Raw genomic sequence first — 26,598 nt, forward strand, 5'->3', positions numbered from 1 at the left:
TGCCCAGTAGAAAGGTCACAAGGAGAGAGAGAGAAGCTTGAGCAGTCCCCTCTGTGCCTGACCTCAGCTGTTTGAGTCTTCTCAGCCCAGGGATCAAGCATGTAAATAAATATTCAAGACAACCCCAGCCCCAGCTGCCTCTGACTCAACCACGTGACAGACTCTGAGCTAGAATGGCCTAGCTGAGCTCAGTCACCCCCTTCCCCAGATTTGTGAGCTTAACTAATGGTTTTTATGAGTATAAACTTAAAATTGTGGCTTAAGCCAGTGTTTTTAGGTAGTTTGTTTTGCAGCCAAAGACAACTGAAACACAGCCTCTATTGATGCACCTTGCCACCTGTTCTCTCAGCAGAAGCAATGCTCAGTAGTTAATCTGGGGAGCTCCATCTCTTCTTTCCCATAGATGATGCTCTGACACTTGGCTATACTCTCCATCCAATCCCTCCCCTGGGATAAGTAATCCACAGCTTCTCTTGTGAAGTCCCCTCACCCAGTGCCACAATGATGCCCTGCAGTCCCACCAGCTCTCAACTCTCAGCCAAATTCCTAGGCCCACCCCAGCATGGAGGCAGAGGTGCTACCTCCCAACCCTTCTCCTGACAAGGCCTGCAGCCTTTGCCTAGCCTACTTCAGTTGCCTCTTGTTGGCGTGAAGCAAAAGGCTGACTAGTTCCACATGAGAAATGGGATACCAGTCCCCTCGACCCTCAGATTCCCAAACATCTGAGGGCCTCCACCATTTTCACTTCCTAAAGAAGATTTACCAGGCATCTTCTCTGTGATGCAACAGTATTTAAGCTCTAGTATCCTTCCTTCCTAATTTCTTCCTCCTGCTAAATGGTTTTTCCTCTTGTGTGGGATTCAAATGTTCTTGTATCATCCCATATCTTTCCCATCTCTGTTGTGTATGGCATATAACTGACTCTCAAAACCCTCTAAACATTATGGTTTATGCTTGCAGCTCAGCCATTTGGAATTTCCTGACAAACCGTACCCCAACATAGCTTGTCTCCTGAAAATCAAAACAATTTTATCTTTCAAAGTATTAAGAACTGAAACCATATATGTCCACCCAATTTACTACCCACATTAATGTGACTATTCCGGGATATTCTTGCCCAGGAAGATGAAATTCCAAGTACGTTTTATTGTTTGTTTTGGAGATGTCCTGAAAGTACTCAACAAGTAACAATAGATAACTCAACCAGGCTCATCAACAATCCAAGACGTTCTTCCAACCCTTTGCCTTGAAATTCTCACCTTGCTATGTCAGCCACTCCCAAACTATTTTATCATGAACTTCGCCCACTTCCAATGGAATCATAAATATTCCAACTTTGCCCCCCTCTTTCTGAGATGGTATTAAGACTCTGTCAAGAGAGTGATCTCCCTTATTGTAGTAAGCAACAAACTTGGACTTACTTTATCAACAGGTTATCTTGGTGTATTTTGAGAAACCAACATTTGACACTGTCACTTCTGCTATAAATTTACAAAAGCTTATTTAAAAAATTTAAAACTAAAAAATTAATTACCATAAGCTGCATCCACCATTCCTGAGGGCAGTTTGTGTACAGGGAAAAGTAACAGGTACAAGAAATTAGGCGTTTAAAGGAAGAAGGAAGAAGAGGAAGAGGAAGGGGAGGAGGGGAAGAAAGAAGAATAGCAATAGCTCATTTAATCCTCAAAACAAATCTATAAGGTAAGTATTATTATTATTCTTCCCATTTTACAGATGGGGAAACTAAAGCATAGAGACCAGGTAACTTGTCCAGGATTATATGGCCAGTAAGTGGCAGAACTGGGACAGAACCCATGCAGTTTTTATTGTTTGCTTCAGAGTCTCTGCTCTTAAACACTATGATAGTATCCCAATATTTATGAAAACACCAATTGCAAAATGGTATGATTAATGCCCCAGCATAGGTATGAGCAGAACTTAAGGAAACAGTAGTCAACTCTACCTAGGGGTGATGTGAGGTAGGAGAGACAGGCTTTGTTGGGCTTGCTATAGGGGGTGATGCTTGACCTGAGCCTTGAAAGAGGATCACATGTTCCCACATGTGAAGCAGCCCAGAGAGTAGGGGTGCAAAGACCCAAAGGTACCAAGCAGTGTGGAGTATTTGGGGAATGGTAAGCAGCTTCCATATCGATGGGCCATGGGGATGTACGAAATAGGAGGCAGGCACTCTAAGAGACAAGACTGGCAAGGCTGCAAGGCTAGATCATAAAGGTCTTATGGTTTGGGCCAAGGAGTCTAGTCTAGAATATAAATTCCTGGACATAGCCATCACCACCCTTCCTGTCTCACAGTGGAGGCTCTCAAATAATCAAAGAAACAGAATCAGAAGCTCCTGCTCCCCAGCAGATATCAGAACACCTCACACCCCCACCAACACCCCAAAGAAGACAAAGGCTACTGTAGTGTGGAGGCATTACGAGGGAGCAGGAGGAATTTCATCTGGAGTTAGACTCCTCCATTGAAACACACACCTCACTGCCAAATCCCCATGGAGCACATTAGGATGAGGTCACTGCTGTCTGTAGGTAAATAAAGTTTTCCACTTCACTGTTCTGCATAAGAATTCCTCCCCTTGGGCCTGAGGCTAATACAGAAACGTGTGATGGATGAAGTCAGCAGAAGAGAGATCTGAAATGCACACATCCCCCCAGGTCCCTTTTCCCCTTTCAAAGCGCCAAAGCACCATTCTGTGTTACCATGTATGTGTGCAAAGCAAAAGGACAAAGAAGGGAGAGCTGAATTGGAAGAGATAGACGAAGTCTCCCATCAGTTCTGTGATCCAGGACAAAGAGTCATGAGGGAGGAAAGCAAAAGGTAACATTTCCATTATCTAATGACTGCTTCCCAAGAGCTAGAATAAAACTAGAGCGGAAGTCCACAAGACAGTCCACAGATGTCAGAAACGTTCATTCTCAGAGGGGGAGCCTATTTAGCTTAAGTGAGAGAGGAGAGAAACAGAAGCTCTGTTGCTGAATGCCAATACCACCACAGCAATTTTCCCTTAAAAAATGGCAAGGGCCTCAGCTCGAAATATTAGTTCTGAAATTAGCATTCATTTGCATCCATTTCTTATGTCCCCAACATTATGAATAAAATTAATGAATGAATCAATTGAAGAAGTATTGAAGCCGCTATTTGGAGCATGACAGAAAAGAAAACACACACACACACACAAAACCTTTCATTGTCTGGCTCACAGCAGAAGCTTAATAGGGGTATATGGAATGATAGAGTGAGTGAATGAATGAATGAATGAATGAATAGTCCCCTTAGTAGCTGTAGGACATATTCCTTACCCTCTCTGTGCCTCAATTTCCAGGGAATATGAAGGAAGCGATGCAGTTACTCTGACTCAACTCTGATGTAAAACGGATGGCACAGTCCAATCCTATCACATCACGTCAAGGCCTTGCTGCCGACAGTAACTACACAATCAAATCATCACCCATCACCCCTTGCCTCTTCCCAGCTACCAGGGCCAGGGTTCCGCTTTTTCCTGGCAAAATGGTCAGCACGCTGAGGAGAAAGTGATTCTCAGGCTTTGTTCTCAAAGGAGCACCTGCAGAATCATCAGCGAGCCAGACCCTCTGTCTGGAGGACTCGCGACACCACGCCCCCAGGACGGCAGGGTTGGGAGCAGGCTTGGCAGCTCTTGCTCTCAAAGCCATCCTCAGCTGAACTGAGAAGAGAGTGTCCCAGCCTCGGCCACAACCTTTGGCGAAGGAAGCCAATGAAGTCGTTTCCTTCCAATCAATCAGCCAGGCTTTGCAGAGCTTTCAGCTGCTGCCTGCAAGGAACTCACCATCTGTTTGAAGAGACGCGATTTACACCTAAGGAACAATGAAGGAGCAGAACAAACAGTACCTGATCAAGACTAACGGACTCCGAGGGAGAGTTTTTACCCCTTCCCTCCTTTTTGCCGGTGACAGGGAAAGGGATGCTCTTGGACCACAATCCATGCCTTGTAAAACTGAAAGTGAAGGAGACTTCAGCTGAGAGGCTTTCAGACGCCTCACGACATGGTGCTTTCTGGGCTGCAAACAGTCATTTCTTTTACCTCCACAGACTGCCTATGGAGAAAAAGCCAGGAGGGATTTTACATTATGCTCAGATGAGAGCCAGAGAAGTGAATTGCCTTCCACAGGCTCAGACTTTTATTTTCAGCAAATGGTGCCTCTGGAAAGTGTAGACCAGTGATTCTCAGACTTACAGGTAGCAGAATCTCCTGGAAGGCTTGTTAAAACACAGACTGCGGGGCTTCACCCCAGAGTTTCTGATTCGGGAGATCCAGGTAAAGCCTGAGAATTTGTATGCATTACAAATTCCCAACAGAGGCTGCTGCTGCTGATCAGAGACCACACTGATATCCGGTGATTAAATGGTTGTGCTGAAATGGACATCGTCTGCAAATGCTTGGTCTATGCGCATCATAGGTGATGCAGACTTCTACGTAAAGCTGGGCCACTGTGCCTGCTACAATATGAGAGAGACAGTCGTGTATGGCATGCCTTCAGGGACCTGGAACTTCATGCCTTCTCTGAAGGAGACAGTCCCTATTCAACTCCAGGTGGTTGTGGTTTTTCAAAGAATGGGATCCAGTGTTTGCCAGGGTTGCTAATTTTTCAAAATAAAAATTTTTGGATTTTGTAAGATATGCCTATGAGGTAATAATAACCAAACTCATAATAAGAAAGAGAGCAGTCCATTCAGTACCTAGGGTGACGCTGGAAGAGACCAGGATGAAGCAATTCTCCAGAATTTACTTTATGAAACAATGATTGACATCTCTTAAAGGGTTGGAAAATTGGGCCCTCTGGCCAGGAGTCGGGCAGATCATGTCAAATTTGGTGTGATGGAGGTTTAAATGCCTGCCAAGGACATTGAACCTCCCTGAAATCTGGCTTCTAAAGAGATCAGTGCCCATCTGTGCTGGTTGACAAACGTTGTTCATCCCAGGCCAAGAAACCGTGTGACATTTCCACTTCATGGAACTCTAGAAGCTGAGCGGGTCTTTCCTGACACAGTCACAGATGAGGAAAGAGGCCTCAGTGTGGATTTCCAGTTGGATCTATCCCAAGTCTTCCCTCTTGGTTGTACAAGGAGGGAGCTGAGCTCACAGGCTGAAAGTTACAGGAAAGCAAGATGAGGTGCTCCTTGGGGCAGGACTGAGTCTCACTTGTCTAAATGTCTCCAGGGCCTGGCATGGGCCAGAGCCAGCTCAGTGTGGGAACTCAATATTGTTGACCCAAATATATGTCCTCTGAGGTGAGATCCCTTTGCATAATTGGCCCATTTCCTCAAAAACCTTTATTTTCCTTTTTCCCTTCTTTTGTCTCTGCCAACCTCCACTCTTCCTACTCCCCAGCGTCCTTTTGGTCTATAAAACGCACAGTCATTTTAGATGTTGACAGTCGCATTTAGAGCCATTATAGCAGGGGACCCAGCCTGCCTTTCACCTCTTCTCTCCAGGGGATTCCAGAAAAAGAGAACAGACACAAGAAAAAAACAACTGAGAATTACAAGAAAAATTTTTAGGCAGCGCTTAATTAATACCTGCGGCAGCCTCCAAAATCCCCAAACAAGGCACCTCATTAAAAGTTGAGTTGGAATATATGGCTTAGTCTGGAGGATCAAATAGGACCTAGGGTGATCAACTGTGTCTGTTTACCTGAGACTGAGAGGGTCCCTGGGATGCTGGACTTCCAGTGCTAAAACCCAGAGTGTCGTGGGAAAACCAGGACGAGTTGGTCACCCTAGCCTCCTACTTCTCCAACTCTAAATATTTGGAACAATATAAGAAAGAGGAAATGCGGGATGGGGGAATGAACATTTTGACCTCACCCACACTGTTAAAGACACAGGATAAAAGAGAAGAAAGAAAACTGGAAGCCTTTGCTGACCTTTAAGACACAGTAGCCATCCACAAATTAAAAAGAGCCCCATCAGATCAGTGCATTGCTCTCCCTTGAAAATAGGAGTTATGGGGGGAAGGGAAAGGGAGGCAGAAGAGTGTTGGAGCTGTCCACCCAAAGGAATTCATTCTAAGGTGAGTTTCTTCCTTTCACTCTCTAGGAGGCCTGCCCTGCCTTTTAGATGCTTGCTCAAAGACCAGCACCACAGGTTCTATTTTATCTCAGTGCTCCAAAACAATAAGGAAATGGGTTTTGCAAATCATTTCTGGAACCTGATTGCTTTGACACACTGAACTTCAGGATTCTACCAAAGCAGATTTCTCTTCCATTTAGGTTATTTCACCGTGAAATGACTCCATTCAGCAAGAGTGTGTTAGATACCACGCAAAGACACTGCAATCCGCATTGATTGTCGGGAAAGGAAGAAGCAAAAAAGGCTGCCCAAAATGAAACATAAACTCTATTTAAAACAATTTTCTGAAAAACAGTGATTGCGGAGGCTCTGAGCCAGGACAGCTGGGAGCAAGGCATCAGATTCCCCTTTTAAGGCACAACTCGCTGTTGCTGTTAGCAGACCACATATTTCTTAGCATCTCTAAAGATATGTTAGATCAATAAGCTACCTAAAGGTTGCTGACAAATCAGATGCTGTTCTATAAAAAGATGAACCCCATTGCCAGGGAGAAATTGAAGACCTGAAGAACTTTTAGAAGGAAAAGGCCATTTTCCTTGAATCCCCACCCTGTATTCTGACCTCTGTGGCACCTCAGCTCACGTTAGGGGCACAGTCATAGGTCATATTGACTCAACCAAGACTTCAAAGTTTAAGACCCCTAGGAAAGCACAAATAGAACACAGGTTTGACAAACCTGTGCTCCATATTAATTTCAAAAATAATTTCTGACTGTAAAGTAACCCCTTGTATCTGGGTAGTGCTTTACAGTTTCCAGAGCATTTCACACCATCATGTCAGTCGGTTGCAAAAACCCTCCAAGTTTGGCCAACCCAGTATTCTCACAATTATCCCATAGCTGAGGAAAAGGAGGTTCAGGGAGCCCTTAGTAACGTGTTCTAGAGCACATGGCTAGAAAGTGACAGAGCCAGGTCTAAAACCTAAGGTATCTAACTTCCATTTTACATCCTCTTTCCTTACTCTTCTGTGAACTTAGTATCTTCATCAAATCCACTCAGGATTGCCTGATATCTCCTATATGAAGTGATAATCATTCATATATTCTGGCTCAAAGAACAAAGTTCTTGGTTTTTCCAACAGCTGCACCTACTTATATTTCTTAATGTATCAGATTCCTGTGTTAATAGTTATATTAGCTTATGTTTTATCTCCCAAATTCATTCAATCACTTCACAAATGTTTGTTAGACACTTCCACGTAATGTATGAGGCACTGACGTTGGGGACACAAAAATAAGTAAGACAGTTCTTGCCCTCACAGATCCCACAATCCAAAGCAGGATTTGGCACACATTTTCTGTAAAGGGTCAGTTAGTAAACATTTTAGACTTGGTGGGAGTACCATCTCTGTCACAGCTACTCAACTCTGCCATTGTAGAGAGAGAGCAGCCATAGACAATGAATGGATGTGGCTGCGTTCCAATAAAACTTTATTTGCAAAGGCAGGCAGTGGGCGAGATTTGGCCCACAGTCTGTAGTTGGTCTACTCCTGATACAGGGAGAGCCTCAAGACAGAAAAATCCAATGATGAGACAATATGTTAAATGTCCTAATGTCGTGTGTTTGGAGCGCATGTTGGCAACTTGGCACCACCACTTGTATCTATGGCTGAGAACTACATTTTCTTGAATCACTTTCCCTATGGCTCTACGTTAAAGTTGACTAAGGAGAACTCATGTGAGATTTGGAACGCAAAAGAAAAACAGTGGTCATTACTTTAAGAGATTGTGATGATCAAACCTGAAGAAAAACAACTTAAGATATGCCCAGAGGGCCCCAGCGTGTTCTCTCTCCTCTCATTCTGCATCCAGCTCATATTGCTGGCTGCCAGCCCTGTTGACCAACAGTGGCCCCATGCTGACCATAAGGCACTTGATTGTATCCTGTGAAAGTGACAGACTCTGCAGAGACAACAGCTTTCACAGAGGTAGCAATGCCTACATCCCTCTCCATTGGCAGCTTCTTTGGAGGCCCACAACAGAAGCCAGACACACATAGCATCTCACATTTTCCTGCAAGCTCCAACTGTCTACCCATCCTGTGCTTCAGGCAAACACAGTGAGTTTCTATTTCTTTGATGCTCTGACTCCTTGCTTCCAGAACTTCATTTCCTCAACATCTATTTTCATGTAAGAAAAAGGTCCTATGCTAAATCCCATATTCCCATGCTATGCTCTGAATGTTTGTTTCCCCCAAAATTTACATGTTGGAATCCTTACACCCAATGTGATGGTGTTAGAAAGTGGGGACTTTGGGAAGTGATTGGTCATGAGGGTAGAGCCCTCATGCATGGGAATAGTGTTCTTACAAAAGAGATCCCATAGAACTCCTTAGCCCTTTCCACCATGTGAGGATAAAATGAGAAGTCTGTGACCTAAAAGAGGGCCTTCACCCAACCATGCTGGCACCTTCCTCTTGGACTTGCCAGCCTCCAGAACTATGAGAAATAAATTTCTGTTGTTTATAAGCCACCCAGGCTGTGGTATTTTGTTATAGCAGCCTGAACAGACTAAGACATCCCATAACAATAATAGAAGCTCTGTTTTCTTAACTGAACCTGACATTAGATGTAAGTACTTTATTTGGGAAGAGATCCCAGATAGCCCCAACAGGGCAATGAGAAAAGGAAGAGAAAGCAATAAATAAAGCTTGTTTTATCAAGCCACTGCCATTCTGGATAATTGAATTTTGATCCCTACGTGTAACTCTGGGAAACTGTAAAACACACGCCTCAGAGTTATCCCATCTGAAGGGTGACGGAGTAGGGGTATTTATACACCAATTCCTATCAGTCATTGTTTAAGGGCTCCTGAGTGTGGTGGTAAGTGACTTCCCACCTTGCCTTGGAGAATACACTCAGGCAAAGAGATACAAGTACTGGCAGTTGGAAACCTCACAAACAGGCTGAAGGTTCAGGGGATGTGGGCAGGAAACTGACAGCATCTTCTACAGTCCTGCTGGCTGTGATATTAAGCACCTGGCAGATAGTAAGCACTCAAATAAGTGTACATAAATGAATGAATAAATGTGAATCAACAAATGGGAATGTGGTACTAGTGACCCGATTTTAGGCAGGGAGCTTAGGCAAGTGGAGAATTTATCTGAGGCAGAATGTGTACATGGTCAGGCGTAGCAACCTAACTGCACGCTTCCTTGGGGGCTGCTCCTATAGTAAAATTATTTAATGTTTTCAAAATGCTTTAAAAGAGTCCATTTACTAAATAATTGCAACAGTAACAATCATCATAATAATTCTTTGTACTTAATAATGCATTGGAGTCAGTGACAATAACGGTTACAGAATAATCAGCTTGGCTGGCAAAGGAATTCAACTTGCATCATATTGTGTACATACTTGTCTTTTGCTTTCATTTCCATTTCTTTATTTTTGATTATATAAAGATGTCTCCATCACAATTTTCCCAAATACCCCATTCAGGAGATAAGGTCTGGAGAGGACACGTATTATTGTCTTGTTTGCATATCATTTATGTCTGCCCACATCATCTTTTTGCCACTGACTTTGTGTTCCAACGTGATTACTGTCACCCCAATAGCTGTCAATTCACATTTGTCCTCCATTCAATGAAAACACCTAGCATTCCCAGAAGCTTTTGCAGTTTTCAAAGCATTGTCCTTTTATAGATGCTCCTGTGATTCTTGTGACAACCCTGGAAGACAGTCATCTTTAGGTGTTGTTACAGTATAACTTTATAATGTGGAATAAATGGGGCCAAAAAATTCAGTTGCATAAAACATGAGATTGTATTATTGTGAAGTCAATGAATATATTATTTTTCAGTTGTTCTTCCCGTTATCTAATGGGAAAATAAAGAAAATGTTCTCATTTATTAGATGTGTAGGAACTAGGCTGATTATTATAACCAACATGTGCACCAAACACTGGACTTAAAAATCCTTCCACTTAGTAGAGGAGGACCAGTCCCAAATCCCAGCTATATCACACTCAGTGTAGCCAGAAAAGTCCCAGTAGCATTCCTTTTGCTCTCAAAAATGTCTCAGTAAGGACGATAAATTTCATAGTCTTTCTAGCTTTAGCTGATTTCACATTATCACAATTAACTTTTAAATAGAGTTTTACTGTATTGTTTCCATTTTGCAGATGAGAAAACTGGGGATCAGAGAAATTAAATGATGTGTCCAAGATGACACCAATAGTATTTCCTCATAGCTAGAACTAGAAGCCAAAACTAGTTTCCTGCCTGGCACACTGCCTTTTCATCCAGGCTGACTCTAACTCAGCAAACATTTTTCCTTCACATAATCAAGTCATTCTTATCCTTTGGCTCTAGTACATTCTAGCCCTTGTTCTTACAGATAGTCTATTTTAATATATTTACAGTGAGAGCACAGATAGTTATAACCAGCATTCTCACTCAACTTGATACTACATTATCAGTTAGGATCGAGAGTGGCTTAAACAAGATAGAAGCTTCTTTTTCTCTCAAATAAGAGAAGTCTGGAGGCAGGCAATCCAGACTGTTATGGTGGCTCCACAGTCATCAGGGACCCAGGCTTTTCCCTTTCCCCTCCTCTATCCTAGAACTTGGCTTCCATCCCAAAGGCACCTCATGATCCAAAGGTGGCCAATGAAACTCCAGTTTTCATTTACGAAGCTGGAAGCAGGAAGAGGGAATGAGGGAAGGGCAAAAGGGATGTATCTCTCAGCTGAGTCAGTTCCTTTTAATCAGATCTGCAAGACATCTGACTCAGCACTTTACCTCTTTGGCCAGAACTTAGTCCCACAGACACATTTAGCAATTAAGAAAGCTTAAAAATGTATTTTTCTGTCGAGCTCATGGCTGCCTCAATAAAATTAGGATTCCATTTTCACAGAATAAGGAGAGAATTAGTTTGTTATTTTCACAATAACTCTGCATAAGAAACCACCTCAAAACTTAGTGACTTACAATAGCAAACATTTCTTTCTCATTTGTGTGTCTTGGATGAATCAGGATTCACAGAATAGTACCTGATTCTGCTAGGAGAGGCCAGAAATCAGGAACCTGGCTCTGGGATCCCAAATTGGCAAAGTGAGAAGAGAGGCTTATGGTGGAAGTGATCTGTGCAGCTGGAACTTAGTAGGAAAGCCTGCAGGTCTCCTGTGGTCCTACTAGATGCCTTGAAATAGAGCCTATCTAGAGCTTTCTTGAAAACCCAGTTGGGGGCCTCCCAAGAAAGAGATGACGGGGACTCACCAGAGACCAGCAGAGTATGCATTATCTATATCAATTAATGGGGCAATGCAGTGAACAGGGCTACAGCATCCATGGATGCCAATCACATCACAGTCAATGGAGATAGCAGTACAAAACTTACATGGCCTTAAGCATAAGCCCTCACAGTGTGTATCATATACATTTCATTGAAATGTGTCCTCTCTTGATACGACAAAGACATCCTTCCATGTCAATAGGTATAGACCTAACTACTTCTTTTTATGAGTTTCTACTATCCTATGGTGTAGATTTACCACAATATATTTACTTCCTGACAAGAGATTTTCACATATTGAGGTGTATGGGGTAACTATTTGGGTTCAAAAACTGATTTGGCTTGACTTACGGCCTATCAAACATACCTTGTAAACACTTAAAGAAGCTTGACTTATGGCCTATCAAACATACATTGTACATCTACTTCAATCATTAAAATAAGAATGCATACTTCCCCTCCTACAAAGCCAGTAACACCCTATTGCTAACGTCCATATTAGTACTCCTAAAATAAATTCCCTTTCCTGACTTCAGGGTCATGTTGACCTGCTAATTTGCAACTGAATACCTCTTTGAATCTTTGATGAATATGTATCCTGGGTGTGTTTAATGTATAGTCTTTGTTCTAAAAATGTATAAGACTGTACTAAAAACCACACTTCTCCGGAACACTTTCTTCCTTTCTGAAAAAGGCCTTCGTTAGTTATAATCCTCACTCTGGCACAAGTAAAACTCACCTCATCTCTCTTATCTATAGAATGGCTATTGGTTATTTTGCATCGACATCCCCTAGTAATAGACATGTAGTTGTTTCCAGTTTTTTGCTGCTATAAACACTATTGCAAGAAGCATATTTCTTCATATGTCTTTTCTTTTTTTTTTTTAATGTTTTTTCGTGTGTGTGTGTGAGGAAGATCAGCCCTGAGCGAACATCTGTCCTAATTCTCCTCTTTTTGTTGAGGAAGACCAGCTCTGAGCTAACATCCTTTGCCAATTCTCCTCCTTTTTCTCCCCAAATCCCCAGTAGATAGTTGTATGTCATAGTTGCACATCCTTCTAGTTACTGTATGTGGGACGTGGCCTCAGCAAGGCCGGAGAAGCGGTGCCTTGGTGCGCGCCCAGGATCCGAACCTGGGCCGCCAGTAGCGGAGCGCGCACACTTAACCGCTAAGCCACCAGGCCAGCCCTCATATGTCTTTTCCATCCTTATCTCACATCATACACAAAATGAATTCTAGACAGGTAAAAACAAGCAAATAAACTTAAAGTAAAGAAAAATAGAAAGTGTTAGAAAAACATAAGATGATGCTTTTATACTTTGTGGTATGGATAGCCTTTATAAGTATAACACAAAGAATTGTTTGATTTTCTAGAACTTCTATATGGATAAACAGAAAAAAAGCTAAAAGACAATAGACTTGAAGCTAATGTTTGCAATGCATATCACAGACAAATGGCCAAAACACATTTTATTTAAATAGCTCCTATAAATTGATTTCTAAAATGAATAATTCAATAGAAAAATGAGCAAAGAAGATGAATTGGTAATCCACAAAAGAAGAAATACAAATGGAAAACAAGACAGTTTGTCTTAGTAGTGAATAAGTAAATGCAAACTAAAACAACAATAAAATATAACTTTTAACTACTTTTCAAAACTTAAAAGTATTGGTAACATTTATTGTTGACGAGAATTTGGAGAAATAAATACTCCCTTGCTTGCTGGAAGTGGGGTGCATTAGCGTAATTTTTTTGCAAGATAATTTAGCACTATCTACCAAGATATTATTTAACAATTCAGCAATTTCAGTCCTGGGAATCCATTCTCAAGAAATACACCTACATGTGCATAGAAACACTCAGACTTACATGCACGGCATGGTTATTGAAAAACAAATGGAAATGACCTAACTGGCCATTAAGAAGGGCATTAAAATGAATGGTATAGATCTATATGATCTAATTTGGACAAACGTCCACAATGTATTTCTAGAGGAAAAAAAATAAGGTATAAAAAATATGTGTAGCTTCATCCCATTTATCTAAAACAAAATTGTTTTTATGTGTTTGTGTAACTGTAGAAAAATTCTAGAAAGCTGTATTCCAGAGTTACTTCTGTAGGAGAGGGGATGTTGGATTGGAAGGTAGAGAACTGTTCTTTTATATTTCATACATTCTGTTCTTTTAAATTTGTTACAACAAGCATATATACTTTTATGATTTAAAAAACAAATATTTAAAGAAGGGCAATGATGTGGTTTTGTGTCTGACTCTTGCATTCCTAAGCAGTGGTATGCTGGGGAATCCTCTGGATCTGGAGTGAGGTGGGATTGGGGAGGGAGCCCTGATTTGTAGTATTTGTCGCTTTCCATTGCATAAATATTTCCATCATGTTCAATTTTCCAATGGATCACAAAATTCCTGAATATTCAACATAATAGGTGTTCAATAAATCAATTTTTAAAATCAGGTGTGGAACAAAACTGAACTGCCAAGGTCCTGAATAAATAAACAAGTTAAGTCAGAAATTCTGCTCCGGTGGATTGGAAACATCCCTGCTGGCTGGGGCAAGTCTCAGCCTGGTTCGTTCATAACACATCCATTTCTCTTCCCTGCTCACCACTGAGAATTCACAGTTCAAGGCTTCTTAGCCTGGTGTGGTCTCATTACAGTTTTGCAGGGTCAATTTACTTCACCAATTCTCTAAATGAACCTTCACTCTTTAGAAATAAATCAGGTGGTAGAAAGAAAGTCTGCCAGGAATGGTTCCTTATACATTTTAAGCCCAGACACCTCCAAGCAACTGAATTCTGCAGATGGTGCTCAGAGGGAGAGAATCTGGGTGAACTTTCAGCCTTTACAAAAATATTTCTCCAGATGGGAAGACACCAGAGCTGTAGTGTAGCCCCATTTCCAGGTGCTTCTCTACACTGCAGCAATTAACAAGACACCTGGCAACTTACCCAGCTGGGAATTAAGACGAACTCCTGTCCCCAATTTATTTACAGTCTAATTGCACAAGAATCAGAGCAATATCATAGAGCAAGTGCTGTGATGGCCAGGCCTACTATTAGCATTTGCAGGGGCTATAAAACCTGTCTTCCTTCTCTTCTCACTCCAGGCTCCATCTTATACTTCAAGCATTCTCATGTGAACACTGCACCAATGTGTCCAAACTTGATCCCCACCTCAAGCAGCCACCCTTTGGCCATCCCTTAGAACCAGGCATGCACACCAGCTAAACCATCTTCCTTCTGTAAAAAGAATCTGGGGAAGAAACTTCTGCAGGCACTTGGAAATAGGCGAAGGCCATTTGGGATAGGAATGTCAATGTCCTGGCTATTCAGAGAGTGATCTAGAAGCAGGGCCAGGACTCTTACCTCATAAGGAGAGGAGTACAGCCCACAAGGGGCCTGAGAGGAGTCCTCAAAAGCATGTGATCCAGGGCAGGGGCCCCAACTGCCTAGGAAGTATTGGTAATGGGAATAGTATATGGGGCTAAGGGAACGACTAACTCACTCTTGGCTGGTAAGGGAAGGCCTCCTGGAGGACATGAGCCTAAACCGACATGTGCATAAAGTTTAGCCAATCAGAAAACAGGGTAAGGGACTCCAGGCACAGGAACAATGTGTGACAGGACCTTAAGAGCCGAGAGTTACTCACGAGAGCTGATGTTAAATCTTCCATGGGTGTCTATGCCTTTTCCCAAATCAGAGAGATTCTGTTGCCCTTCACCCCCAAACCCTAAGAACAAGGATTGGCAATGTAGTTGGATTCTCTCTCAGAAGAGTGATTATGAGTTCTCTAAACAGCTAGATGGAGCCCAAATTCTGAAGCAAGTGATGTTGATTCTCTATTGCCATGCTGACCAGTGGTTTAACAGAAGTCTCCCAACCTTGCCTCTAAGCTGTCCCAAACTCTTCCCTCTCCTCCCTCCACCTCCTCCACAGTTCACTACTCTCTCAGGAGATGTTCTAGAGACGGACAAGACTGGAAAAGGAATTAATGTGAGGTGTTAATTGGGGTAATGAGCCCAATTTGCATTGGATGACACACGTTACTTCTGCTTACAGCCCATTGTCTATATGTAGTCACATGTCCACAACCAACTGCAAGGGACTCTGAGAGATATCAGAGAGCAGATGGAATGTTTGATGAGCCCCACTATCTCTGGCACATGTGGCCTTACCAGTGAGTAGCTGTGTGACCTTGGACAAGGTATTGAAATATTCTGTGCCTTATTACATCCTGCGTGGTAAAGTAGGATTAACAACAGCCTCTGACTCAAGTATTGTGGTCATAAGAATTGATAATATGCTTTTAAATCACAGTGCCAGGCACATGGTGAGCGTTCAGCACAAGTCAGCCATTACTTTTATTATTATTAACTATACAATTGTGAGAAAAATGCTTTGTCCCTATGGGTCTATGTTCCCTCATCTGCAAATCAGGCGTGCCAATAATACTGTTTAGGATAGCAATGAAATTAAATGGCACAATACATAAACAGATCTTAGCACTGTGCCTGACAGACAAGAAGCACTTAATAAAAGTTATTTCCTCTTACTGTATGCAGTCATGAATTGATCATTCTTTTCAGATCTGGTTGCAAAGGGCTTATTTGTGGATTTAATGGGTTGCAATACTATTTAAGATGCTCACCAGTGGAAACCCAAATACAGAGTATTTCAAAACAGAAGTGATTTTAGAGATTTTCTATTTTCCAGAGGCAGTGTAAGACCCAGAGATGTAGTATTATATAATGTGCTATATTGTTCTTTTGCCAACTTAGTTATGCTTGGAACTGCATTTCCCAGAATCCTTTTCCTTACATGGTTTGGGTTAGTGAAGTGAAGTTGCCTGAGATTTGGACAAGGAAGTGAAGCAGCAGCCATTATGCTCTGGAGTTCAGTGTCGGTAGGAGGTGTTGATGGGTAGACATGGAGGTGCTTTTGGGTTCCAATTAGCCCTTGATCCTCCCCGCTGTGCATCCAATTTTCCTTTCATACTACTAGCCCTAATGAGCAGCAGTGAGCCTAAGCCCACTACTACTGTGAACTCACAAGGTGATGGTCATGGAGAGCTGAAAACCTTTGTGAACTTCTTCATCAGGTCCCTTTGTGGTTCCACTCCAGCAACTGGACACATGTAGTAGCATCCAGGTTTTCCTGAAAGCTCTGACTCTGTCACCCACACCAGGACTGGTTAGTGACCTGTTCTGGGCTGAATTGTGTCTCTCAAAATTCTTACGTTTTAAGCCCTAACCCCTGGTACCTCAAAATGTGACTGTATTTGGAGACCGCGCCTTTAAAGATGTAATTAAGGTAAAATGAGGTCATATGGGTGGGCTCTAATCCAATATGACTTGTGTCCTAATAAGAAGAGGAGATTAGGATACAGATACACACAGGAAAGACCATGTGAAGACGTCAGAGGAAGATGACCATCTACAAGCCAAAGTGAGAAGCATTAGTTAACCCTGCTAACTCCTTGATCTTGAACTTCTAGGCCCCAGAATTGCGAGAAAATAAATTTCTGCTATTTAAGCCAGCAAATCTGTGGTACTTCATATGGCAGCCCTAGCAAACTAATACGTGACCTTTTTCTGATCCCTCAACTTTTATTTGTGGGTCTTCTCCAGCCCTTCCCACAACTGGGTAAGGTCTAATTCTTGTAATAAATTCTTTATTCTATAATACTCGTGGTGGGTTTGCTTCCCTGCTTGAACCTAGACTGATACACGTATCTAATCAAGAACATGGACTCTGGAACCGCTTGTTTGGGTGGAAATAGAATCTCTAATTTTACTCTCTGTGTGATCTTTGGGCTATTAATTAACTTCTCTGTGTCTCAGTTGCCTTATCTGAAAAATTGGATGATAATGGTACTCCCCCCTTGCAGAGTTGGATTAAGTGAGCTACTACAAATAAAAGATTTAGTACATTCCTAGAACATAGATAACACTCAATAAGTATTGTTTAATATTATGATTTTGATGATTATTTCCTGCCTACTCAAGAATGAGTAGGCTCACAAGTTTCTCTTTCCCTGCCCTGTTTTGTTGCATATATTTCTATCTTCTCTCCTAGATTGTAATATCTTAAAGAAAGGTATCATAATTTATCTTTGCTTTCTTCCTCCTGAAGTTTCCATCCTCATGTAGTAGGAGGCCCATGACTGTCTCAGATGGGATGCTGGTCAAGTGAGAATTAGGGTTCCGTTTGGTCCAAGGAAGGCTTATGGTCTATGGGAGCCAGCCTCCAAGATGGCTCCCATGAATCTTGCCTCCTGGTATTCATACCCTGGTGTGGTCCCCTCCCACATTAAGTAGGGCTGACCTGTGTAACCTATGGGACATTGGGAAAATGATGAGCGTGACTTCTAAGGCAAGGTCATAAAGAAAAGTAAAGCTTCTGCCATGCTCTCTTGGATCTTTCATTTTAGGGGAAGCTGCCACCATGTCATGAGGAAACTCAGGCAGTCTTGTGAAGAGGGTCACATGGGACTGAGGCCTCTTCCCAACAACAGCCCTAACTTTCCAGGCATGTGACCGAACCATCTTGGAAGTGGACCCTCCAGCCCCAGTCACGCCTTCGAAAGACTGCAGTCCCAGCAGAAATCTTGATAGTAATATCTCATGAAAGAGCTCAAGGGAGACTGTTTAGATAGGTCACTGCCTGACCCACAGAAATTGTGTGAGGTCATAAATATTTATTGTAATTTGTTACACAGAAATAGAGAAGTAATATGCCATCTAAAAGAATACTGGCCTCACAATATATCTTATTTCATCAACAACAATGATAAGAATCATTTGTATTATACATGAATTGCTAACTACCTATTGGGTGTTGTTCTGAAAACTTTGCAAGTATTATTGTATTTAATCCTCAGAAGCACCTCATTTGATGAATAATTGAACTAGGTTTGTACTATTATTAGTCTCATTTTTCAAATAAGGAAACTGCCTTTCTAAAAAGGCAACTGACAAAATAAAACAAAAACAAAAAAAGCAACTGACTTGCTCAAAGTCAGCCAGCTAGTTGGTGATGCAGCCAAAGACATGTTCCACATCCCCAGACTCCAGTTTTAGGCTCCCTTCGCTGATACCCTATTATGTCTGTTTGGCAGAGCTCACCAAGACCTCATATGTGGTATTGGTTTCCTGAAAACTCAGGAATACAAAACCCCTGGGCTGTGAATACTCCTTCCCTGGGTGCACCTCCTCACCTGGATGAGGCATGCTCTCCAGCTTCCTACAGCCTGGGTGCAGCCTTCCCTGGAGATGTGAAGGCACCTAACTAGTCATGGGCTTGTGTTGCTACTAAGCCCCCAGGTAACTGCAATTGAACTGCCCACATTCCCGCCTGGCTTGGGGGGAGGGGGCGGGTTTGCTTTAAGAGCAATTTCACACTTCATTCTAGAAACCTGTCCTGCTCTTCAGTGGAGGATACATCGAAGAAAATAATTAGCTCAGAAGGTTATAAATCTTATTGTGAGAACCAGTTGCTTCCAGTTTTTAGAGTTATTTATATTCTCGTTGGACCCTTCTATATATAAGTACTTGACCTGGCTTGGATTTCTTTCTGGTGTAGTTTTTACCTGCTTATGGGGGAAACAATTCCATTTTGCTCTTATGATAAGCCAGTTACTTCCCATTAGTAAGTAAGTAACTTCCTATTAGTAAGTAAGTTTGACCACAAAATGTCTAAATAATCAAGACATGTTGTTCTCACAGCATGTTGCCTCAAGTCCTATAGTATATAGGATAGGAGAATGGAGACATTTTTACATTTCTCTCTCCTTAATTTGCTAGGGGATCAACAAATCTTTGTTGTTTTCTTTCTAATTATAAATGTATTACAGAGTTAGTTAATGTAGGGGAGGAAGACAAATCCTCTACCCACTCTAGATCCTTCTGGCTGAGCTATGAATTAAATTGGCATGAGACAGAATAACAGGAGAAAATCAAACAAAAATTTATAACGTGTACACGTGGGAGAGACTCAGGAAAACTGAGTAACTCGCCAAAATGGCAGAGGATCTCATCTTGAATACCATCTTCAGCTAAAGACAAAGGAGGATGTTGGGGGTGGCAGCAGTCGGTTATGGGAGATTACCAGAAAAGCACAGTAAACAAGAGTAAGGTTGTTATGCAGATTTAAGGCCTCACCTTCCACATTGATAAGAGTATCTAGAGGTAAGGTCATCCCCACTTCTTCCTGGCATAGAGGGAGACACCTTTACAAATGGAGATTTCTCTTACAAATGTAAATGTCTCTTACAAAGGGGAACTTCTACTTTTCAGAGCTTCTCCCTTGTCTGCAGTTTCTAAAAGTAACCAGCCCAAAAATAATCCTTATGCCAAAGAGACACATTTTGGGGTGGCCAATTCTGATCCCCCATATTAACATACAACTATTTCATAAACATATACTGCATAAAATGGAACTTCCTAAATCTCATGCCCTAGAGATTACCACTGTAAACAATTCATAGCATTACATTCACTGTTGTTTTTCTACACATGTGCTAAAATATTTTATTTTCATTTTCTTTTCTAAAAAACATTTTCTTCTTTCAAAGACAAAATTTGCGTCCATATTATACATACTGTTCTCCCATATGTGTTTTTTCTCTCTTAGCAATACCTCTTGGAAATATTACATCTTAGAAAGCTGTTTCTACATTAGTGTATATAGATTCTCATTCTTTTGAACAGTTACTGGTAGACCATAATATGATCAATTAGTCCTACATTCAAGGACATTTACTTTGCCTCCTTGCTTTTTTTTCAGTGACAGTCTATGTGGAAATGACTGTTCTTATACATGTGTCTTGCACATTCATAGGAGTGTTTCTGGAGGATAAATTCCTATAAGGGGAATTTTAAGACAGGATTTGCTAGCTATGCCAGTTTACAATCCCACCAACCATGTCTGGAGCTGCCTGCTCCTCTATGCCTCACCGATAATGGATATTGTCTTTTCTTCTTTCGTCTTTGTGTTACGCCTAACTATTATTATAATTAACTCTGGTGAGAATAACAATAGATTCTTTTCCTCCTTTACAGGTGGATTGAAAAGGAAATTCCCTAAGTGGTAAATAGGAGATTAAGTTCCCCCAGAAGTAATTAGCATTTATATGGAGCCTCATTCTCAGAGCTACTTCACATTTACACACACAAACAGAAATTTGACATTGGGGAGAATTTTGCATGCCCTTCCTGAGAGCTTCTGTTCTGCTGTTCTTGGCCTAGCCTGTGACCTAGAAGCAGGTAGTTCCCCTTAAAATAGATTAAATGACTGGTATTTAAGAAACCCTTGAGAGGATTTAGAAAAAAATGGAGATTTCTACCTCTCCTATTTCCTATTTTGATTCAAGAGGTCCTAACTGGGACAATTTTGTGTCTTTTGGACCTCAAGTGTGAAAAGTTGAGGTAATCATACTCCTAAGTTTGGCACACTAACATTATGACTCCATGTAGAGCCACTTTCTTGTGTTATTCAGTGACTCTCTTCCATTCCCATGCCATCTCCAACTCCCCTCCCCACTGTAAGCGACCATTTAAATGTATTGGATATATTTTCCAGAACTTTAAAGTATTTTTAGAAAAAATGTAGTGGGTTTGCGTGAATGTATATTTAAATTATATATTAAATAAAAATATATTTAATATATAATATGTATAATATAAAAAAGAATATATATAAGTTAAACTGTGGTATAGATTTTTCTGTTTCTTACTTTTTCTCTCAGCACTCTACTTTTAAGATCTCTCCAGATTGCTGTGGGTACAGCCCACAGAATTTGTTACTTCTCACTGCTGATTAGTATATCCTCTTATACTTCTATCACCTTTTCTTATGCACTCCCCCATTGATGGACAGGTAGGTTGTGTCCAGCTCTGCCTCCTGCTCTTACAAACCAGGCTGCAATGAACAACCATATATAAGTCCTGAGTGAGAATTTCTCTGGGTTTTATGCTCAGGTGTTTTGTTGTTAGGGTTGGGCAGTTTTGTTTTGTTTTGTTTTGTTTAACTTCTTATCATGACAGTTTTCAAAAATACAGAAAAGTACAGAAAATGGTATAATGAACCCCCATACGCCCATCTGCTGGATTTCTGAACTATCAATATTTTACTGTACGTTAGTTCTCCTTTCTTTCTTTTGCTGTACTATTTTAAAGAAAAGCCCTGGATGTTATGCCATTTTACTCTACGGCATAATTCCATATGCAACTGAGGGGAAGAAAAATAATTTTCCCTCTACTCTTCTAGGTTCGTGGCTGAGACCCCACTGTAATAAAAAGACAGAGTAACAGGAGAAAAACAAATTTAACTTTGTATGTACAGGAGCCACCATAAAAACATGGGACTCAGAGAAATGGCCAGAGCAGGAAGTTTTTATACCTTTAGACAAAGAAACAATAAATTTGTGAAGAATTGTCAAACAAAGGAGTTTGGACTTGGGGTAGTAAATCGGTGAAGAAGTAAGAAGGTTTGTTTATACTGCCTTCTCATCCCTAAATTCCCTATCTCTGGTGATAAGGACACCTTCTACCCTCCTGGTACGGGGAGGGGGTACCTTTCACATGAGAAATTTGTCTCCTGCTTTCAGGGGGACAAAGGAGGGTCAGAGTGTTCTTCCTCTGCCAGCTGTTTCTCAATTATCTTTAATTCAAAATAATCAATACGCTTAAGTGGCACATTTTGGGGTTGCATATTCTGCTCCCCTTCACATCTCTAATTCATATGGCCATTTTTTATATAATCCCAATATTAATATCACAACTAACAAAGTTAACAATATTTCCTTAATACCATCTTTTTTAAAAGTTTTTAGCTTCATTGAGGAATAATTGAAAAATAAAAATTGTATATATTTAAAGTGTAAAATGTGATTTGCTATACATATACATTGTGAAATGATTAACAAATCAAATTAACACTTTTTTGTGGAGCCTACACACACATAAAATTTAATAAAATGTATATACTTTTTCTCTTGTTAATGTAACTTTCATTAGCTTAATTTGCAAGCCCCAGTCTTTTAACCTGAGAGAGTAGAGGAAAAGCTTTTTCCTCCTTTACAATGCCTATACTATAATTGAATGTCAGATATTGGTAGGGACTCGGGATACAGAACGAGTCAGGTTATATTTCCTTCCTTTCAGGAAAGGATCTGTTGAATATGGGAATAGCTGGACTGAGTCTTGAAAGGTGATTCAGAATTCAGTGGGCAAAAAATGGGGAGCTAGGGTAGAGGGCCATCCCATATGGAGGGCCCTGCTTAAGCAAAGACTGAGGTAAGAAACAGGGATGAGCATTAAATAAGCTAATAGTGCCTGCCGTATGGTATGTATTCAATAGATGTTCATTTTCTTTACTACCTTCTTCTCTGGCAATAAACTCAATAGATGCCATAAGTTGTTTTGTTTTGTTTTTTAATTGAGAAAGTGCTATAGGTGCTTAGCCACTCCAGAAGCCTTGGTATCACCTGGGAGCTAGTTAGAAGTGCAGCATCTCAGGCCCCACCCTAGGCCTGCTGTGTCAAAATCTACATTTTAACTAGATCCCCAGGTAATCTGCATGCACATTAAAGTTTGAGAAGCAGTGCTAGGGGATAAGGGATGGGAATAATTTCACTGACAGATGGAGGGGAGAGTCCAGAAAGCAGAGACCTTTGTGGACAGCTCCTAAAAAGGGATGATAGCAGCAGCAGGCAGGTGAGGATGGGGCATTTGCAGGTGATCTGAGCTCTGCTGGCTGCTGCTTCACATCCAGGCGCCCTTCAGCTGGAGCAAGGTCCTCTTCCGCTGAGTCGCCCACTCTCACCCTGTTGGTCCTGTTCTTCACCTGGCTCCTTCTTCTGAGGAATGTCTTCTTACAATTTAGGAAGCACAGCTCTGATCCAAATAAGCAGAGGCTCAAATAATACCAGGTCTTCCTTAAACAAGATTAGTCAGCCTCTGCCAGCCGCTGAGAACTGTTAAACGAAATTCCTCAGTTGAGATGGCTGGGCTTCTTTTCAACCTCTTCTAAGCACTATGACAGCTTGGAACAACCAGAGCTGAAACCCAGTTTTCATGCAAGGAAATTGCTAGAACCTACGTCCTGAGAGGGCAGGAGCTGGTGCCCCTCCTCTGAGCAAGATGGAAGGAAACAGACAAACTTCGACTTCCCACAGGGCTAAGGGACTACAGGGAATCTGTCATATCCTACAAGTGGCTTGGCAAGTGTCTGCTAGTCCTGGACCAGATTTTTTGTCTCTCTTTTACTGTATTCCACTCTTCCTTCACCCCCAATTATGTAAATACTTAGATAATGTCCAGGAGGAAAACTTTTCCTTTGCCCACTTAGGTTCAGTAATCAGGGGCGTGCAAATTAAGCTGACAAAAGACAGGTGAACAGGAGAAAAGACAAAATTTATTCACATAAGTACGTGGTTGCTTACAGAAGATGTGGCTAAAAGAAGCAGTTAGAATTTGGGGCTTATATAACTTCTGAATAGGAGAATGGGAAAGGGAGAAAGGGCACTTATGGAAAAATAAATGATTTGGGGGAAGATAAATGGGCTTTTAAGAGAGTAGATGGGAGGTATGATAGTTTTGTGACAATGTTTGTTTTTGCAATTTCTCATTCCAGTGCCCACTTCTCATCTCCCCCAGTATGTCTTCCCCTAGTACAACCTCCCTCAAAGGGGGATTTATGGCAGTTGAATTCTTTTCAAAGGTTCAGCTTTTAGGCCAATAAATGGGGGTCAGACAGACCCTCTCTCTGCATCTGTTGATTTTCAAATGTCTTCAGCTAAAAATAATTTTTATGCCACAGTGGTATATTCTGGGTGCATTCAATAATTAGGAAATAAGGCGCATATAAAGAAGAACCACACACTCTCTCTACTCCACACACACACACACACACACACACATACGCCCCATCCACTATTCACGCCAACCGAAAACGATTGTTAACATTTTTTCATGATTTTTTTTTCAATCTCCTTTTTTTTAATTTTTGGCACATGGTTGAGATCATACTGTATATACAGTTTTGCTTCTTGCTTTTTCAACTTAACGTTTTCAGCTTAGCATTTGAGAAGGGAATATGAGAAAAACTTTTTAAAATTTAATTTAAAAATTATGAAATCTTTCATAAACTGAAGTCCAGAAAATACTGTAACAACCATCCATAAATCTACCGCCAGGATTTAAGAGACATGAACATTTTGCTATACTCGCCTTGGATCACTCTGAATAAAAAGTCACAAATACAGTTAACGTCTTTCCCCTGCCCCAACCTCCCACAGCCGCCCCTATCCAGAGGTCACCACCATCCCGAGACTGGTATGTTTTATTCTCAGGCCTATTTTTAACTTTTGTCAATAAAAGATACCAATGTTTGCTGGGGTTTTAAATCTTACACAAATGGTATTTTGTTGTTTCTATCCTGTTGCAACTTGCCTTTTATCCTTCATTATTAGGTCACCTTGGAGAAGCTCTCCTTTTTTCCATTTGATTATACAAATGGAAAGCAAGTGCCCACTGTTCTGTTAGAAGATGTTCTAGTTTTGCAAAGGCACAGAGTAGAGCTGATGGCAGATGGAGTTAGGTGGTACCCCCCTACCATGTGCCTATTTGAATCCATTAATTAACAGGGGACTCAAGGAACCTTCCGGGAGAAATGCGAGCAAGCACAAGACCCCCTTCCTCTTAGGTTTCAGGTTGTATAGACAGATTTAAGGGACCACAGAGGCCAGGTGGCAGGAAAAGTCAACAGAGGACTCTGAGAGGACTCACTATAAGAGTGGGGAATCTAAACTGAGACTCGGATTCCAAAGCAGGGCCTATTTCTTAGTATAGTCTAGAGGACAGCTGGTTACCGACAGTATGGGAGGATGTGGGGCCCAAATTCAGCTAATCTAGCTGTCCTGGCTCACGGGCAGGACACGGAGGTGGGGTTGGGGTAGGGGTGGTGAGTGGGGGTGGGCAGGGGTTATGTGTGTATACATGTGACAAGAACTAGTCCTTCGAGCAATCTTCATTGTGATCACTCTGTATAGTGGTGACTCTGTAATGTAAACATCTTGTCTCCTGTGGCCAGAGCACGATGTGTGACCTGCTGCAACAGACAGCATCTCAAACGGCAGCTGAGAGCAGAGTTATAGGCAGATGTGCTAGACTTACCGCTTTTCCTTTGCAAGGTGGTAGGGCCGAGCTTTTGGTGTCCTTGGACTTGTTTTGAGAATGGGATCTAAGAGAGTGAAGGATGGACTTTTCTTTGTCAGATCCTGTCGGTTCTTTGGCAGTAGATATGAACATTTAATGAAACATGACCCATCTATACATTCTCCAGAAATCATGTGCAAGAATGATGATAGCAGCACTATTTCAATTACCCCCGACTGAAAACTACTGCAATGTCCTTCAATAGTAGAGTAGATAAACAAATGGTGAAAAATTCACACGATGACATTCTCTACGCCAATGGGAATGAGCAATCTACTACTGTATGAACAATATGGGTGAACCTCACAAATACAAAGTTGAATGAAAAAAACCATATACAAAGAGCACATATTTTAAGATTCCATTTATATGAAGTTCAAAAACAGAGAAAACTAACGTACGCTGTTAGAAGCTGAGTGGTGGTTACTCTTCATACAGGGTAATGAGTAGAAGGGGATCAAGAAGGACTTCTGGGGCCCTGGTAATGTTTTGTTTCTTGGATTAGATGCTAGTTAAAAGGGTACATTCAGTTTGTGAAAATTTATCCAGATTTACACTTATGTCCAATGTTGTGTATGTATATCATAATTTCAAGAAAAGTTTTTTAAAAAGTGGTTTTATTTTGTATTTCAAGCTGATGAAGTGAAGCCTACACATGAATGATTGTCAAAGCCTTAAATTTATCCATCACACCCCAAGGCCACCGGGTAAAGATCGACACACTTTCACTCCTCTATCTGATATAGCTCACTCTCATGATTTAAGCATCTTGGAAGTGTTCTCTCAAAGACAGTATTGTAACTTTACTCCTCCACACCCCCCTCCAGCCTTCTCTGCAGTTTTATGAGAAAACACTAGAAATCTGTTACAAGAGATGAGCAAGTGGACGGGAAGAAAGGAGTTTTCAATCCCTAGGATGTGACTCTTGGGTAAATGGGTAGATCCAAGAGCAGATGGTGCCCACCACGTGCACATTTCCCAGGGGAGAGGAGGCCCAGCTTTGGCA

This window comes from Diceros bicornis, chromosome 2 (assembly GCF_020826845.1).
Source record: "Diceros bicornis minor isolate mBicDic1 chromosome 2, mDicBic1.mat.cur, whole genome shotgun sequence".
NCBI lineage: Eukaryota > Metazoa > Chordata > Mammalia > Perissodactyla > Rhinocerotidae > Diceros > Diceros bicornis.